The 15,182-nt window shown below is 46.1% G+C and overlaps 10 non-coding genes across 10 annotated transcripts; all 10 read left to right on the forward strand.

The window, feature by feature from the left end:
- The first annotated feature begins 10 nt into the window (after positions 1 to 10).
- Positions 11 to 201, forward strand: LOC142271937 (U2 spliceosomal RNA). Its single transcript, XR_012736898.1, has one exon. It is a non-coding gene; the product is annotated as a U2 spliceosomal RNA (small nuclear RNA).
- A 1,387-nt stretch (positions 202 to 1,588) lies between these two features.
- LOC142271949 (U2 spliceosomal RNA) lies at positions 1,589 to 1,779 on the forward strand. Its single transcript, XR_012736909.1, has one exon. It is a non-coding gene; the product is annotated as a U2 spliceosomal RNA (small nuclear RNA).
- A 1,387-nt stretch (positions 1,780 to 3,166) lies between these two features.
- LOC142271963 (U2 spliceosomal RNA) lies at positions 3,167 to 3,357 on the forward strand. Its single transcript, XR_012736920.1, has one exon. It is a non-coding gene; the product is annotated as a U2 spliceosomal RNA (small nuclear RNA).
- A 1,387-nt stretch (positions 3,358 to 4,744) lies between these two features.
- On the forward strand, positions 4,745 to 4,935 carry LOC142271975 (U2 spliceosomal RNA). The gene has a single exon (XR_012736931.1). It is a non-coding gene; the product is annotated as a U2 spliceosomal RNA (small nuclear RNA).
- A 1,387-nt stretch (positions 4,936 to 6,322) lies between these two features.
- LOC142271987 (U2 spliceosomal RNA) lies at positions 6,323 to 6,513 on the forward strand. The gene has a single exon (XR_012736942.1). It is a non-coding gene; the product is annotated as a U2 spliceosomal RNA (small nuclear RNA).
- Positions 6,514 to 7,900: 1,387 nt separating this feature from the next.
- Positions 7,901 to 8,091, forward strand: LOC142271938 (U2 spliceosomal RNA). The gene has a single exon (XR_012736899.1). It is a non-coding gene; the product is annotated as a U2 spliceosomal RNA (small nuclear RNA).
- Positions 8,092 to 9,478: 1,387 nt separating this feature from the next.
- LOC142271940 (U2 spliceosomal RNA) lies at positions 9,479 to 9,669 on the forward strand. The gene has a single exon (XR_012736900.1). It is a non-coding gene; the product is annotated as a U2 spliceosomal RNA (small nuclear RNA).
- A 1,387-nt stretch (positions 9,670 to 11,056) lies between these two features.
- LOC142271941 (U2 spliceosomal RNA) lies at positions 11,057 to 11,247 on the forward strand. Its single transcript, XR_012736901.1, has one exon. It is a non-coding gene; the product is annotated as a U2 spliceosomal RNA (small nuclear RNA).
- A 1,387-nt stretch (positions 11,248 to 12,634) lies between these two features.
- LOC142271942 (U2 spliceosomal RNA) lies at positions 12,635 to 12,825 on the forward strand. The gene has a single exon (XR_012736902.1). It is a non-coding gene; the product is annotated as a U2 spliceosomal RNA (small nuclear RNA).
- A 1,387-nt stretch (positions 12,826 to 14,212) lies between these two features.
- On the forward strand, positions 14,213 to 14,403 carry LOC142271943 (U2 spliceosomal RNA). Its single transcript, XR_012736903.1, has one exon. It is a non-coding gene; the product is annotated as a U2 spliceosomal RNA (small nuclear RNA).
- The last annotated feature ends 779 nt before the right edge of the window (positions 14,404 to 15,182 follow it).

The raw sequence follows: 15,182 nt of genomic DNA on the forward strand, positions 1-15,182 counted from the left end.
AATTCTGGTTATCGCTTCTCGGCCTTTTGGCTAAGATCAAGTGTAGTATCTGTTCTTATCAGTTTAATATCTGATACGTCCCCTATCTGGGGACCATATATTAAATGGATTTTTAGAACAGGGAGATGGAAAAAGAGCTTGCTCTGTCCACTCCACGCATTGACCTGGTATTGCAGTACCTCCAGGAACGGTGCACCCCTTCTTAACCCAGTTTCCAAAAGCAGAACTCAATTCACCTGATTCATATTAGCCCGATTTAATGAATTGGAAGAAAGCATACGTCTTCATATGCACCTCAATTTGGCCCATTCACTTTTCACACTTCCTCCTTTTGTTTTTTATCTTTCACACTTTTGACTTTCTTTATTCATCCAAATAGCAAACTCATCACCACTCAACCTGACCAACTCGGCTATGTCCCCGTGCTGCAGTTCTCTGTCTTATCTAGATCATTTGCAATTGAATGGAATAGATCCCTTTTGGACAAAGTGGATTCACCTGCTGCTGCAGTGACCACAGGTGTGATAACATCTAGAATTGGCATCTGGTGCGATCTCTCCGCTTCCACTCCAAAGAAAGTTACCTGTTTATTCCTATCATGCATTGGTTTTTGGGGTTTTCTTTGAGTAATGATGATCTCTTTAGTAGTCTGTTGGCGCCCTCTCCTGGAGGAATAGTTTGCTTGCTCTTGGACATTCTAAAAGAGAGGTCATGATAGACATTGAGCTTCTGAGCTCAATTGGGGACAGTCATGGGTGATGAATGTTTGCAACCTACTGCGAAGCCTCATACCGCAATATAAGGAACGTCAAATACTAAGAAAGGGCGGCCTATGAAAGAATTACTACTTTCAATAAGTACACTTAAACGGCTAATTGGGAATAGAAAAACTGTAAAAAGCCCTCTGAGAAAGCCCCCCTCTAACCTTTGATAGTAAGCTTTTCTGTAGTCTGCCTGTTGATGTATTTTCCGTTTGAACTGTGCACAACATGAAGAGACGGAACACTGGCGGCTTGTCACAATGCCCCCCGATGACATCACAATAGCGCTGCTGCCTAGAAAACAAGCTGCGCAGAAGAAGTTGTTCTTTGGGTGGGAGGGTGGGCTAGTGGAAGGAGGGGGCAATCTCTTTTTTTCCCGGGTGGTAGGGGGATGACAGGAGAAGGGAAGCGGGTGGTGAGAAAGGTACAGAGGGCAGGGTTTGGGGGCTGGGAAGGAAAGGGAAAAGATTAGGGTTTGGGGATGATGAAAGGGCTTTCTACGGGTAAGGATGGCAAAGGGTGGCAGTGACGGAAAGTCAGGCAACCTGTCCTGTCCGTCTTTTTGTATCGTGAATTGGAAAGACTGCAAGGGGGAGGGGAGTTGCTTGCGCCCTAAAGGAGGAGTTATTCAGATTCATTGCAGTGGGCGGCGGCTGCAAAACGCACCATTCTTCTTGTTTTGGCTCTGCAAAGCAGCCTTTTCAAGGGTTGGCTTGGGTGACAAAATGTCTTGTGTAGGCGTGGGTTTGTCTCCCTCTCGCTCTCTCTCCCCAAGATGTGTCCGGCATAGGCCAGGGTGCCACTCGAGGCCCAAACCAATTCTGGTTATCGCTTCTCGGCCTTTTGGCTAAGATCAAGTGTAGTATCTGTTCTTATCAGTTTAATATCTGATACGTCCCCTATCTGGGGACCATATATTAAATGGATTTTTAGAACAGGGAGATGGAAAAAGAGCTTGCTCTGTCCACTCCACGCATTGACCTGGTATTGCAGTACCTCCAGGAACGGTGCACCCCTTCTTAACCCAGTTTCCAAAAGCAGAACTCAATTCACCTGATTCATATTAGCCCGATTTAATGAATTGGAAGAAAGCATACGTCTTCATATGCACCTCAATTTGGCCCATTCACTTTTCACACTTCCTCCTTTTGTTTTTTATCTTTCACACTTTTGACTTTCTTTATTCATCCAAATAGCAAACTCATCACCACTCAACCTGACCAACTCGGCTATGTCCCCGTGCTGCAGTTCTCTGTCTTATCTAGATCATTTGCAATTGAATGGAATAGATCCCTTTTGGACAAAGTGGATTCACCTGCTGCTGCAGTGACCACAGGTGTGATAACATCTAGAATTGGCATCTGGTGCGATCTCTCCGCTTCCACTCCAAAGAAAGTTACCTGTTTATTCCTATCATGCATTGGTTTTTGGGGTTTTCTTTGAGTAATGATGATCTCTTTAGTAGTCTGTTGGCGCCCTCTCCTGGAGGAATAGTTTGCTTGCTCTTGGACATTCTAAAAGAGAGGTCATGATAGACATTGAGCTTCTGAGCTCAATTGGGGACAGTCATGGGTGATGAATGTTTGCAACCTACTGCGAAGCCTCATACCGCAATATAAGGAACGTCAAATACTAAGAAAGGGCGGCCTATGAAAGAATTACTACTTTCAATAAGTACACTTAAACGGCTAATTGGGAATAGAAAAACTGTAAAAAGCCCTCTGAGAAAGCCCCCCTCTAACCTTTGATAGTAAGCTTTTCTGTAGTCTGCCTGTTGATGTATTTTCCGTTTGAACTGTGCACAACATGAAGAGACGGAACACTGGCGGCTTGTCACAATGCCCCCCGATGACATCACAATAGCGCTGCTGCCTAGAAAACAAGCTGCGCAGAAGAAGTTGTTCTTTGGGTGGGAGGGTGGGCTAGTGGAAGGAGGGGGCAATCTCTTTTTTTCCCGGGTGGTAGGGGGATGACAGGAGAAGGGAAGCGGGTGGTGAGAAAGGTACAGAGGGCAGGGTTTGGGGGCTGGGAAGGAAAGGGAAAAGATTAGGGTTTGGGGATGATGAAAGGGCTTTCTACGGGTAAGGATGGCAAAGGGTGGCAGTGACGGAAAGTCAGGCAACCTGTCCTGTCCGTCTTTTTGTATCGTGAATTGGAAAGACTGCAAGGGGGAGGGGAGTTGCTTGCGCCCTAAAGGAGGAGTTATTCAGATTCATTGCAGTGGGCGGCGGCTGCAAAACGCACCATTCTTCTTGTTTTGGCTCTGCAAAGCAGCCTTTTCAAGGGTTGGCTTGGGTGACAAAATGTCTTGTGTAGGCGTGGGTTTGTCTCCCTCTCGCTCTCTCTCCCCAAGATGTGTCCGGCATAGGCCAGGGTGCCACTCGAGGCCCAAACCAATTCTGGTTATCGCTTCTCGGCCTTTTGGCTAAGATCAAGTGTAGTATCTGTTCTTATCAGTTTAATATCTGATACGTCCCCTATCTGGGGACCATATATTAAATGGATTTTTAGAACAGGGAGATGGAAAAAGAGCTTGCTCTGTCCACTCCACGCATTGACCTGGTATTGCAGTACCTCCAGGAACGGTGCACCCCTTCTTAACCCAGTTTCCAAAAGCAGAACTCAATTCACCTGATTCATATTAGCCCGATTTAATGAATTGGAAGAAAGCATACGTCTTCATATGCACCTCAATTTGGCCCATTCACTTTTCACACTTCCTCCTTTTGTTTTTTATCTTTCACACTTTTGACTTTCTTTATTCATCCAAATAGCAAACTCATCACCACTCAACCTGACCAACTCGGCTATGTCCCCGTGCTGCAGTTCTCTGTCTTATCTAGATCATTTGCAATTGAATGGAATAGATCCCTTTTGGACAAAGTGGATTCACCTGCTGCTGCAGTGACCACAGGTGTGATAACATCTAGAATTGGCATCTGGTGCGATCTCTCCGCTTCCACTCCAAAGAAAGTTACCTGTTTATTCCTATCATGCATTGGTTTTTGGGGTTTTCTTTGAGTAATGATGATCTCTTTAGTAGTCTGTTGGCGCCCTCTCCTGGAGGAATAGTTTGCTTGCTCTTGGACATTCTAAAAGAGAGGTCATGATAGACATTGAGCTTCTGAGCTCAATTGGGGACAGTCATGGGTGATGAATGTTTGCAACCTACTGCGAAGCCTCATACCGCAATATAAGGAACGTCAAATACTAAGAAAGGGCGGCCTATGAAAGAATTACTACTTTCAATAAGTACACTTAAACGGCTAATTGGGAATAGAAAAACTGTAAAAAGCCCTCTGAGAAAGCCCCCCTCTAACCTTTGATAGTAAGCTTTTCTGTAGTCTGCCTGTTGATGTATTTTCCGTTTGAACTGTGCACAACATGAAGAGACGGAACACTGGCGGCTTGTCACAATGCCCCCCGATGACATCACAATAGCGCTGCTGCCTAGAAAACAAGCTGCGCAGAAGAAGTTGTTCTTTGGGTGGGAGGGTGGGCTAGTGGAAGGAGGGGGCAATCTCTTTTTTTCCCGGGTGGTAGGGGGATGACAGGAGAAGGGAAGCGGGTGGTGAGAAAGGTACAGAGGGCAGGGTTTGGGGGCTGGGAAGGAAAGGGAAAAGATTAGGGTTTGGGGATGATGAAAGGGCTTTCTACGGGTAAGGATGGCAAAGGGTGGCAGTGACGGAAAGTCAGGCAACCTGTCCTGTCCGTCTTTTTGTATCGTGAATTGGAAAGACTGCAAGGGGGAGGGGAGTTGCTTGCGCCCTAAAGGAGGAGTTATTCAGATTCATTGCAGTGGGCGGCGGCTGCAAAACGCACCATTCTTCTTGTTTTGGCTCTGCAAAGCAGCCTTTTCAAGGGTTGGCTTGGGTGACAAAATGTCTTGTGTAGGCGTGGGTTTGTCTCCCTCTCGCTCTCTCTCCCCAAGATGTGTCCGGCATAGGCCAGGGTGCCACTCGAGGCCCAAACCAATTCTGGTTATCGCTTCTCGGCCTTTTGGCTAAGATCAAGTGTAGTATCTGTTCTTATCAGTTTAATATCTGATACGTCCCCTATCTGGGGACCATATATTAAATGGATTTTTAGAACAGGGAGATGGAAAAAGAGCTTGCTCTGTCCACTCCACGCATTGACCTGGTATTGCAGTACCTCCAGGAACGGTGCACCCCTTCTTAACCCAGTTTCCAAAAGCAGAACTCAATTCACCTGATTCATATTAGCCCGATTTAATGAATTGGAAGAAAGCATACGTCTTCATATGCACCTCAATTTGGCCCATTCACTTTTCACACTTCCTCCTTTTGTTTTTTATCTTTCACACTTTTGACTTTCTTTATTCATCCAAATAGCAAACTCATCACCACTCAACCTGACCAACTCGGCTATGTCCCCGTGCTGCAGTTCTCTGTCTTATCTAGATCATTTGCAATTGAATGGAATAGATCCCTTTTGGACAAAGTGGATTCACCTGCTGCTGCAGTGACCACAGGTGTGATAACATCTAGAATTGGCATCTGGTGCGATCTCTCCGCTTCCACTCCAAAGAAAGTTACCTGTTTATTCCTATCATGCATTGGTTTTTGGGGTTTTCTTTGAGTAATGATGATCTCTTTAGTAGTCTGTTGGCGCCCTCTCCTGGAGGAATAGTTTGCTTGCTCTTGGACATTCTAAAAGAGAGGTCATGATAGACATTGAGCTTCTGAGCTCAATTGGGGACAGTCATGGGTGATGAATGTTTGCAACCTACTGCGAAGCCTCATACCGCAATATAAGGAACGTCAAATACTAAGAAAGGGCGGCCTATGAAAGAATTACTACTTTCAATAAGTACACTTAAACGGCTAATTGGGAATAGAAAAACTGTAAAAAGCCCTCTGAGAAAGCCCCCCTCTAACCTTTGATAGTAAGCTTTTCTGTAGTCTGCCTGTTGATGTATTTTCCGTTTGAACTGTGCACAACATGAAGAGACGGAACACTGGCGGCTTGTCACAATGCCCCCCGATGACATCACAATAGCGCTGCTGCCTAGAAAACAAGCTGCGCAGAAGAAGTTGTTCTTTGGGTGGGAGGGTGGGCTAGTGGAAGGAGGGGGCAATCTCTTTTTTTCCCGGGTGGTAGGGGGATGACAGGAGAAGGGAAGCGGGTGGTGAGAAAGGTACAGAGGGCAGGGTTTGGGGGCTGGGAAGGAAAGGGAAAAGATTAGGGTTTGGGGATGATGAAAGGGCTTTCTACGGGTAAGGATGGCAAAGGGTGGCAGTGACGGAAAGTCAGGCAACCTGTCCTGTCCGTCTTTTTGTATCGTGAATTGGAAAGACTGCAAGGGGGAGGGGAGTTGCTTGCGCCCTAAAGGAGGAGTTATTCAGATTCATTGCAGTGGGCGGCGGCTGCAAAACGCACCATTCTTCTTGTTTTGGCTCTGCAAAGCAGCCTTTTCAAGGGTTGGCTTGGGTGACAAAATGTCTTGTGTAGGCGTGGGTTTGTCTCCCTCTCGCTCTCTCTCCCCAAGATGTGTCCGGCATAGGCCAGGGTGCCACTCGAGGCCCAAACCAATTCTGGTTATCGCTTCTCGGCCTTTTGGCTAAGATCAAGTGTAGTATCTGTTCTTATCAGTTTAATATCTGATACGTCCCCTATCTGGGGACCATATATTAAATGGATTTTTAGAACAGGGAGATGGAAAAAGAGCTTGCTCTGTCCACTCCACGCATTGACCTGGTATTGCAGTACCTCCAGGAACGGTGCACCCCTTCTTAACCCAGTTTCCAAAAGCAGAACTCAATTCACCTGATTCATATTAGCCCGATTTAATGAATTGGAAGAAAGCATACGTCTTCATATGCACCTCAATTTGGCCCATTCACTTTTCACACTTCCTCCTTTTGTTTTTTATCTTTCACACTTTTGACTTTCTTTATTCATCCAAATAGCAAACTCATCACCACTCAACCTGACCAACTCGGCTATGTCCCCGTGCTGCAGTTCTCTGTCTTATCTAGATCATTTGCAATTGAATGGAATAGATCCCTTTTGGACAAAGTGGATTCACCTGCTGCTGCAGTGACCACAGGTGTGATAACATCTAGAATTGGCATCTGGTGCGATCTCTCCGCTTCCACTCCAAAGAAAGTTACCTGTTTATTCCTATCATGCATTGGTTTTTGGGGTTTTCTTTGAGTAATGATGATCTCTTTAGTAGTCTGTTGGCGCCCTCTCCTGGAGGAATAGTTTGCTTGCTCTTGGACATTCTAAAAGAGAGGTCATGATAGACATTGAGCTTCTGAGCTCAATTGGGGACAGTCATGGGTGATGAATGTTTGCAACCTACTGCGAAGCCTCATACCGCAATATAAGGAACGTCAAATACTAAGAAAGGGCGGCCTATGAAAGAATTACTACTTTCAATAAGTACACTTAAACGGCTAATTGGGAATAGAAAAACTGTAAAAAGCCCTCTGAGAAAGCCCCCCTCTAACCTTTGATAGTAAGCTTTTCTGTAGTCTGCCTGTTGATGTATTTTCCGTTTGAACTGTGCACAACATGAAGAGACGGAACACTGGCGGCTTGTCACAATGCCCCCCGATGACATCACAATAGCGCTGCTGCCTAGAAAACAAGCTGCGCAGAAGAAGTTGTTCTTTGGGTGGGAGGGTGGGCTAGTGGAAGGAGGGGGCAATCTCTTTTTTTCCCGGGTGGTAGGGGGATGACAGGAGAAGGGAAGCGGGTGGTGAGAAAGGTACAGAGGGCAGGGTTTGGGGGCTGGGAAGGAAAGGGAAAAGATTAGGGTTTGGGGATGATGAAAGGGCTTTCTACGGGTAAGGATGGCAAAGGGTGGCAGTGACGGAAAGTCAGGCAACCTGTCCTGTCCGTCTTTTTGTATCGTGAATTGGAAAGACTGCAAGGGGGAGGGGAGTTGCTTGCGCCCTAAAGGAGGAGTTATTCAGATTCATTGCAGTGGGCGGCGGCTGCAAAACGCACCATTCTTCTTGTTTTGGCTCTGCAAAGCAGCCTTTTCAAGGGTTGGCTTGGGTGACAAAATGTCTTGTGTAGGCGTGGGTTTGTCTCCCTCTCGCTCTCTCTCCCCAAGATGTGTCCGGCATAGGCCAGGGTGCCACTCGAGGCCCAAACCAATTCTGGTTATCGCTTCTCGGCCTTTTGGCTAAGATCAAGTGTAGTATCTGTTCTTATCAGTTTAATATCTGATACGTCCCCTATCTGGGGACCATATATTAAATGGATTTTTAGAACAGGGAGATGGAAAAAGAGCTTGCTCTGTCCACTCCACGCATTGACCTGGTATTGCAGTACCTCCAGGAACGGTGCACCCCTTCTTAACCCAGTTTCCAAAAGCAGAACTCAATTCACCTGATTCATATTAGCCCGATTTAATGAATTGGAAGAAAGCATACGTCTTCATATGCACCTCAATTTGGCCCATTCACTTTTCACACTTCCTCCTTTTGTTTTTTATCTTTCACACTTTTGACTTTCTTTATTCATCCAAATAGCAAACTCATCACCACTCAACCTGACCAACTCGGCTATGTCCCCGTGCTGCAGTTCTCTGTCTTATCTAGATCATTTGCAATTGAATGGAATAGATCCCTTTTGGACAAAGTGGATTCACCTGCTGCTGCAGTGACCACAGGTGTGATAACATCTAGAATTGGCATCTGGTGCGATCTCTCCGCTTCCACTCCAAAGAAAGTTACCTGTTTATTCCTATCATGCATTGGTTTTTGGGGTTTTCTTTGAGTAATGATGATCTCTTTAGTAGTCTGTTGGCGCCCTCTCCTGGAGGAATAGTTTGCTTGCTCTTGGACATTCTAAAAGAGAGGTCATGATAGACATTGAGCTTCTGAGCTCAATTGGGGACAGTCATGGGTGATGAATGTTTGCAACCTACTGCGAAGCCTCATACCGCAATATAAGGAACGTCAAATACTAAGAAAGGGCGGCCTATGAAAGAATTACTACTTTCAATAAGTACACTTAAACGGCTAATTGGGAATAGAAAAACTGTAAAAAGCCCTCTGAGAAAGCCCCCCTCTAACCTTTGATAGTAAGCTTTTCTGTAGTCTGCCTGTTGATGTATTTTCCGTTTGAACTGTGCACAACATGAAGAGACGGAACACTGGCGGCTTGTCACAATGCCCCCCGATGACATCACAATAGCGCTGCTGCCTAGAAAACAAGCTGCGCAGAAGAAGTTGTTCTTTGGGTGGGAGGGTGGGCTAGTGGAAGGAGGGGGCAATCTCTTTTTTTCCCGGGTGGTAGGGGGATGACAGGAGAAGGGAAGCGGGTGGTGAGAAAGGTACAGAGGGCAGGGTTTGGGGGCTGGGAAGGAAAGGGAAAAGATTAGGGTTTGGGGATGATGAAAGGGCTTTCTACGGGTAAGGATGGCAAAGGGTGGCAGTGACGGAAAGTCAGGCAACCTGTCCTGTCCGTCTTTTTGTATCGTGAATTGGAAAGACTGCAAGGGGGAGGGGAGTTGCTTGCGCCCTAAAGGAGGAGTTATTCAGATTCATTGCAGTGGGCGGCGGCTGCAAAACGCACCATTCTTCTTGTTTTGGCTCTGCAAAGCAGCCTTTTCAAGGGTTGGCTTGGGTGACAAAATGTCTTGTGTAGGCGTGGGTTTGTCTCCCTCTCGCTCTCTCTCCCCAAGATGTGTCCGGCATAGGCCAGGGTGCCACTCGAGGCCCAAACCAATTCTGGTTATCGCTTCTCGGCCTTTTGGCTAAGATCAAGTGTAGTATCTGTTCTTATCAGTTTAATATCTGATACGTCCCCTATCTGGGGACCATATATTAAATGGATTTTTAGAACAGGGAGATGGAAAAAGAGCTTGCTCTGTCCACTCCACGCATTGACCTGGTATTGCAGTACCTCCAGGAACGGTGCACCCCTTCTTAACCCAGTTTCCAAAAGCAGAACTCAATTCACCTGATTCATATTAGCCCGATTTAATGAATTGGAAGAAAGCATACGTCTTCATATGCACCTCAATTTGGCCCATTCACTTTTCACACTTCCTCCTTTTGTTTTTTATCTTTCACACTTTTGACTTTCTTTATTCATCCAAATAGCAAACTCATCACCACTCAACCTGACCAACTCGGCTATGTCCCCGTGCTGCAGTTCTCTGTCTTATCTAGATCATTTGCAATTGAATGGAATAGATCCCTTTTGGACAAAGTGGATTCACCTGCTGCTGCAGTGACCACAGGTGTGATAACATCTAGAATTGGCATCTGGTGCGATCTCTCCGCTTCCACTCCAAAGAAAGTTACCTGTTTATTCCTATCATGCATTGGTTTTTGGGGTTTTCTTTGAGTAATGATGATCTCTTTAGTAGTCTGTTGGCGCCCTCTCCTGGAGGAATAGTTTGCTTGCTCTTGGACATTCTAAAAGAGAGGTCATGATAGACATTGAGCTTCTGAGCTCAATTGGGGACAGTCATGGGTGATGAATGTTTGCAACCTACTGCGAAGCCTCATACCGCAATATAAGGAACGTCAAATACTAAGAAAGGGCGGCCTATGAAAGAATTACTACTTTCAATAAGTACACTTAAACGGCTAATTGGGAATAGAAAAACTGTAAAAAGCCCTCTGAGAAAGCCCCCCTCTAACCTTTGATAGTAAGCTTTTCTGTAGTCTGCCTGTTGATGTATTTTCCGTTTGAACTGTGCACAACATGAAGAGACGGAACACTGGCGGCTTGTCACAATGCCCCCCGATGACATCACAATAGCGCTGCTGCCTAGAAAACAAGCTGCGCAGAAGAAGTTGTTCTTTGGGTGGGAGGGTGGGCTAGTGGAAGGAGGGGGCAATCTCTTTTTTTCCCGGGTGGTAGGGGGATGACAGGAGAAGGGAAGCGGGTGGTGAGAAAGGTACAGAGGGCAGGGTTTGGGGGCTGGGAAGGAAAGGGAAAAGATTAGGGTTTGGGGATGATGAAAGGGCTTTCTACGGGTAAGGATGGCAAAGGGTGGCAGTGACGGAAAGTCAGGCAACCTGTCCTGTCCGTCTTTTTGTATCGTGAATTGGAAAGACTGCAAGGGGGAGGGGAGTTGCTTGCGCCCTAAAGGAGGAGTTATTCAGATTCATTGCAGTGGGCGGCGGCTGCAAAACGCACCATTCTTCTTGTTTTGGCTCTGCAAAGCAGCCTTTTCAAGGGTTGGCTTGGGTGACAAAATGTCTTGTGTAGGCGTGGGTTTGTCTCCCTCTCGCTCTCTCTCCCCAAGATGTGTCCGGCATAGGCCAGGGTGCCACTCGAGGCCCAAACCAATTCTGGTTATCGCTTCTCGGCCTTTTGGCTAAGATCAAGTGTAGTATCTGTTCTTATCAGTTTAATATCTGATACGTCCCCTATCTGGGGACCATATATTAAATGGATTTTTAGAACAGGGAGATGGAAAAAGAGCTTGCTCTGTCCACTCCACGCATTGACCTGGTATTGCAGTACCTCCAGGAACGGTGCACCCCTTCTTAACCCAGTTTCCAAAAGCAGAACTCAATTCACCTGATTCATATTAGCCCGATTTAATGAATTGGAAGAAAGCATACGTCTTCATATGCACCTCAATTTGGCCCATTCACTTTTCACACTTCCTCCTTTTGTTTTTTATCTTTCACACTTTTGACTTTCTTTATTCATCCAAATAGCAAACTCATCACCACTCAACCTGACCAACTCGGCTATGTCCCCGTGCTGCAGTTCTCTGTCTTATCTAGATCATTTGCAATTGAATGGAATAGATCCCTTTTGGACAAAGTGGATTCACCTGCTGCTGCAGTGACCACAGGTGTGATAACATCTAGAATTGGCATCTGGTGCGATCTCTCCGCTTCCACTCCAAAGAAAGTTACCTGTTTATTCCTATCATGCATTGGTTTTTGGGGTTTTCTTTGAGTAATGATGATCTCTTTAGTAGTCTGTTGGCGCCCTCTCCTGGAGGAATAGTTTGCTTGCTCTTGGACATTCTAAAAGAGAGGTCATGATAGACATTGAGCTTCTGAGCTCAATTGGGGACAGTCATGGGTGATGAATGTTTGCAACCTACTGCGAAGCCTCATACCGCAATATAAGGAACGTCAAATACTAAGAAAGGGCGGCCTATGAAAGAATTACTACTTTCAATAAGTACACTTAAACGGCTAATTGGGAATAGAAAAACTGTAAAAAGCCCTCTGAGAAAGCCCCCCTCTAACCTTTGATAGTAAGCTTTTCTGTAGTCTGCCTGTTGATGTATTTTCCGTTTGAACTGTGCACAACATGAAGAGACGGAACACTGGCGGCTTGTCACAATGCCCCCCGATGACATCACAATAGCGCTGCTGCCTAGAAAACAAGCTGCGCAGAAGAAGTTGTTCTTTGGGTGGGAGGGTGGGCTAGTGGAAGGAGGGGGCAATCTCTTTTTTTCCCGGGTGGTAGGGGGATGACAGGAGAAGGGAAGCGGGTGGTGAGAAAGGTACAGAGGGCAGGGTTTGGGGGCTGGGAAGGAAAGGGAAAAGATTAGGGTTTGGGGATGATGAAAGGGCTTTCTACGGGTAAGGATGGCAAAGGGTGGCAGTGACGGAAAGTCAGGCAACCTGTCCTGTCCGTCTTTTTGTATCGTGAATTGGAAAGACTGCAAGGGGGAGGGGAGTTGCTTGCGCCCTAAAGGAGGAGTTATTCAGATTCATTGCAGTGGGCGGCGGCTGCAAAACGCACCATTCTTCTTGTTTTGGCTCTGCAAAGCAGCCTTTTCAAGGGTTGGCTTGGGTGACAAAATGTCTTGTGTAGGCGTGGGTTTGTCTCCCTCTCGCTCTCTCTCCCCAAGATGTGTCCGGCATAGGCCAGGGTGCCACTCGAGGCCCAAACCAATTCTGGTTATCGCTTCTCGGCCTTTTGGCTAAGATCAAGTGTAGTATCTGTTCTTATCAGTTTAATATCTGATACGTCCCCTATCTGGGGACCATATATTAAATGGATTTTTAGAACAGGGAGATGGAAAAAGAGCTTGCTCTGTCCACTCCACGCATTGACCTGGTATTGCAGTACCTCCAGGAACGGTGCACCCCTTCTTAACCCAGTTTCCAAAAGCAGAACTCAATTCACCTGATTCATATTAGCCCGATTTAATGAATTGGAAGAAAGCATACGTCTTCATATGCACCTCAATTTGGCCCATTCACTTTTCACACTTCCTCCTTTTGTTTTTTATCTTTCACACTTTTGACTTTCTTTATTCATCCAAATAGCAAACTCATCACCACTCAACCTGACCAACTCGGCTATGTCCCCGTGCTGCAGTTCTCTGTCTTATCTAGATCATTTGCAATTGAATGGAATAGATCCCTTTTGGACAAAGTGGATTCACCTGCTGCTGCAGTGACCACAGGTGTGATAACATCTAGAATTGGCATCTGGTGCGATCTCTCCGCTTCCACTCCAAAGAAAGTTACCTGTTTATTCCTATCATGCATTGGTTTTTGGGGTTTTCTTTGAGTAATGATGATCTCTTTAGTAGTCTGTTGGCGCCCTCTCCTGGAGGAATAGTTTGCTTGCTCTTGGACATTCTAAAAGAGAGGTCATGATAGACATTGAGCTTCTGAGCTCAATTGGGGACAGTCATGGGTGATGAATGTTTGCAACCTACTGCGAAGCCTCATACCGCAATATAAGGAACGTCAAATACTAAGAAAGGGCGGCCTATGAAAGAATTACTACTTTCAATAAGTACACTTAAACGGCTAATTGGGAATAGAAAAACTGTAAAAAGCCCTCTGAGAAAGCCCCCCTCTAACCTTTGATAGTAAGCTTTTCTGTAGTCTGCCTGTTGATGTATTTTCCGTTTGAACTGTGCACAACATGAAGAGACGGAACACTGGCGGCTTGTCACAATGCCCCCCGATGACATCACAATAGCGCTGCTGCCTAGAAAACAAGCTGCGCAGAAGAAGTTGTTCTTTGGGTGGGAGGGTGGGCTAGTGGAAGGAGGGGGCAATCTCTTTTTTTCCCGGGTGGTAGGGGGATGACAGGAGAAGGGAAGCGGGTGGTGAGAAAGGTACAGAGGGCAGGGTTTGGGGGCTGGGAAGGAAAGGGAAAAGATTAGGGTTTGGGGATGATGAAAGGGCTTTCTACGGGTAAGGATGGCAAAGGGTGGCAGTGACGGAAAGTCAGGCAACCTGTCCTGTCCGTCTTTTTGTATCGTGAATTGGAAAGACTGCAAGGGGGAGGGGAGTTGCTTGCGCCCTAAAGGAGGAGTTATTCAGATTCATTGCAGTGGGCGGCGGCTGCAAAACGCACCATTCTTCTTGTTTTGGCTCTGCAAAGCAGCCTTTTCAAGGGTTGGCTTGGGTGACAAAATGTCTTGTGTAGGCGTGGGTTTGTCTCCCTCTCGCTCTCTCTCCCCAAGATGTGTCCGGCATAGGCCAGGGTGCCACTCGAGGCCCAAACCAATTCTGGTTATCGCTTCTCGGCCTTTTGGCTAAGATCAAGTGTAGTATCTGTTCTTATCAGTTTAATATCTGATACGTCCCCTATCTGGGGACCATATATTAAATGGATTTTTAGAACAGGGAGATGGAAAAAGAGCTTGCTCTGTCCACTCCACGCATTGACCTGGTATTGCAGTACCTCCAGGAACGGTGCACCCCTTCTTAACCCAGTTTCCAAAAGCAGAACTCAATTCACCTGATTCATATTAGCCCGATTTAATGAATTGGAAGAAAGCATACGTCTTCATATGCACCTCAATTTGGCCCATTCACTTTTCACACTTCCTCCTTTTGTTTTTTATCTTTCACACTTTTGACTTTCTTTATTCATCCAAATAGCAAACTCATCACCACTCAACCTGACCAACTCGGCTATGTCCCCGTGCTGCAGTTCTCTGTCTTATCTAGATCATTTGCAATTGAATGGAATAGATCCCTTTTGGACAAAGTGGATTCACCTGCTGCTGCAGTGACCACAGGTGTGATAACATCTAGAATTGGCATCTGGTGCGATCTCTCCGCTTCCACTCCAAAGAAAGTTACCTGTTTATTCCTATCATGCATTGGTTTTTGGGGTTTTCTTTGAGTAATGATGATCTCTTTAGTAGTCTGTTGGCGCCCTCTCCTGGAGGAATAGTTTGCTTGCTCTTGGACATTCTAAAAGAGAGGTCATGATAGACATTGAGCTTCTGAGCTCAATTGGGGACAGTCATGGGTGATGAATGTTTGCAACCTACTGCGAAGCCTCATACCGCAATATAAGGAACGTCAAATACTAAGAAAGGGCGGCCTATGAAAGAATTACTACTTTCAATAAGTACACTTAAACGGCTAATTGGGAATAGAAAAACTGTAAAAAGCCCTCTGAGAAAGCCCCCCTCTAACCTTTGATAGTAAGCTTTTCTGTAGTCTGCCTGTTGATGTATTTTCCGTTTGAACT

The sequence above is a fragment of the Anomaloglossus baeobatrachus genome, unplaced genomic scaffold (assembly GCF_048569485.1).
Source record: "Anomaloglossus baeobatrachus isolate aAnoBae1 unplaced genomic scaffold, aAnoBae1.hap1 Scaffold_3419, whole genome shotgun sequence".
Taxonomy (NCBI): domain Eukaryota; kingdom Metazoa; phylum Chordata; class Amphibia; order Anura; family Aromobatidae; genus Anomaloglossus; species Anomaloglossus baeobatrachus.